This window comes from Microtus ochrogaster, linkage group LG2 (genome assembly GCF_000317375.1).
Source record: "Microtus ochrogaster isolate Prairie Vole_2 linkage group LG2, MicOch1.0, whole genome shotgun sequence".
Taxonomy (NCBI): Eukaryota; Metazoa; Chordata; class Mammalia; order Rodentia; family Cricetidae; genus Microtus; species Microtus ochrogaster.
The window spans coordinates 38,719,859-38,722,284 of NC_022028.1; the positions used below are offsets into that span (position 1 = coordinate 38,719,859).

General features: G+C 46.7%; 1 pseudogene; it reads left to right on the top strand.

Moving 5' to 3' along the window:
• Positions 1 to 1,700: 1,700 nt before the first annotated feature.
• Positions 1,701 to 2,160, top strand: LOC102001291 (annotated as a pseudogene).
• Positions 2,161 to 2,426: the final 266 nt, after the last annotated feature.

Genomic DNA, 2,426 nt, shown 5'->3' on the forward strand with positions numbered 1-2,426 from the left:
GATTTTAAGCCTCCAGAGCTGAAGAAGAGTTGAGGCTTTCCCCCAGGAAACCCACAGCATTCTGACTAACGACAGCAGGGAAGTTTAAGCAGGGAAACTGGGGGGATGACAGGGTGGGCGTGGGGAGGGGAGAGCCGAAGAGGAAGGAAACCAGAAAGTCCCAAAGGGAGGCAAGCTTAAGCAGACACTGCAAGAGCTGAACTCTATCACGAATGAGCCTATCCCTGGGGTTGCTGCCCTTGCTCTCTGAGTCTGGCCTTGGGTTTTTGCCAGTAATGGATTAAGAGGACTCACTGTATAAGATGATGTGTGTATCCTGAGCCTTGTGGCTTCGTAATCCATTCCTCTCCTCACCCTTTACTGTGTGTGCCTGCCTTCACAACCCTACTGTCTATCCCACGCCAGTCTCCTTCACCTCCTTCAAGGGGCTGCTGATCTCAAAAGTTTGTCCATAATCATCCTTTGAGATGGGCTAGTGGGCTTGAGGATGGAGAGAGAGGAAAAATCAGGGCCATTTTGGGTTCGGGGCCTTATGTTCCTTTCATCTTTCTGTTGAGGAGTCTCTGCCTCCCAACATCACCATCGTCGTATACATAACTCCTGCATTGAATTGCTTCTCTGGCACACACTTAAAGAGGTTTCTCACTTGGTCTTGACTGATGAATATATACATGAAGAATTGATACGTTAAAATGGTGACTTTCCAAGTAGTACAGTCGTGACATTCAAGGGTGGAACACAAAGCCAGGCCGTGCTGGTGTGCAATCCTTTAATCCCAGGACTCAGGAGGCAGAGGCAAGCAGATCTCTGTAAGTTCAAGGCCAGCCTGGTCTACAGAGGGAGTTCTGAGTTCCAGGATAGCTAGGGCTGTTACACAGAAAAACCCAGTCTTGAAAGAACAAAACAAAAAAGATTGGAACAGAAATGTTAAGTCTTGTCTCATCCCTACCCCAACACGCAGGGATCGCATAGACAATGATCCAAAATTATTCTCTCTCTCTCTCTCTCTCTCTCTCTCTCTCTCTCTCTCTCTCTCTCTTTCTCTCTCTCTCTCTTCTTTTATTGTTTTGTTTTTATTTTGTTTTTATTTTCAAGACAGAGTTTCTCTGTAGCTTTGGATCCTGTCCTAGAACTCACTCTGTAAACTAGGCTGGCCTTGAACTAAAAAAGATCCACCTGTCTCTGCTTCCTGAGTGCTGGGATTAAAGGTGTTTGCCACCACTTCCCGGCCCAATTCAAAATTGTTCTAAGAAGTTTTTTATTTTTAGAGAGAAAAAAAGGAAGTCAGAAAAGACAGAACAATAGAAGCCAGCTCATGGAGGTCACCAGTGTGACCGACAAAGTGATCAGTCCCCAAGATGAAACACAGCACAAACAGGAAAGGCAGAGGCAACCGAAGGCGGAAGCAAAAAAAAGGCCGGTTCCCCTTAGTCAGGACTTTCTCATGGCTTCACAATTCAGTGGAAATGCCCACTGTTTGGGAAATCAGGCACTCTCGGAAGAGTAAGAATTTAATATCGTGTTTCACAGTAAACAAAGCTGTACTCGCCAATTAACCTTTATAAATTCAAATTCAAATATGGAAAGGCTTTCTCTTAGTATAAAGAGAACTGGGTGCTCACGTGATATATTTCTTTCATCTCATGTAAAACAGGGTTTCTCCCTTTCCAGCCTCCATCCCAGACCCTGCAGCTGCCGCGATGTTGATGTCCAAGAAGAACCGGATTGCCATCTATGAACTCCTTTTTAAGGAAGGAGTGATGGTTGTCCATATGCCCAAACACCCTGAGTTGGCAGACGAGAACGTGCCCAACCTTCATGTAATGAAGGCCATGCAGTCTCTGAAGTCTCGAGGCTATGCGAAGGAGCAGTTTGCCTGGAGACACTTCCATGGTCCCTTACGAATGAGGGCATCCAGTATCTCCATGATTATCTCCACCTACCTCCAGAGATCGTGCCTGCCACCCTGCACCGTAGCAGTCCCGAAACTGGCAGGCCTCAGCCCAAAGGGCCAGAGGGTGAGCGCCCAGCAAGATTCACAAGACAGAGACACCTACAGGAGTGCTGTGCCCCCTGGTGCTGCAAGAAAGCTGAGCCAGGGTTGGCTCAGCCACCGAGTTCTAGTTTAGAGGAGGCTTTGGTGGTCAGCCACAACAGTGAGCTTGAAGACTGTTGTTTTGAATAAACTTTAAAGAAAAAAAAAAAAAGACAGGGTATCTGTGTAGCCCTAGCTGTCGTGGAACTTGCTTTATAGACCAGGCTGGCCTTGAACTCACAGAGATCTGTCTCTCCCTCCTGAGTGCTGGGATTAAAAGTGTGCACCACCACAGCCAGGCTATCATCTCAGTATTACTGATGAAATCTTTCCTTATCTTGTTTTCTTCTTTTGAGATAGGACTTCTTTGCATAGCCCTGGATATCTCAGA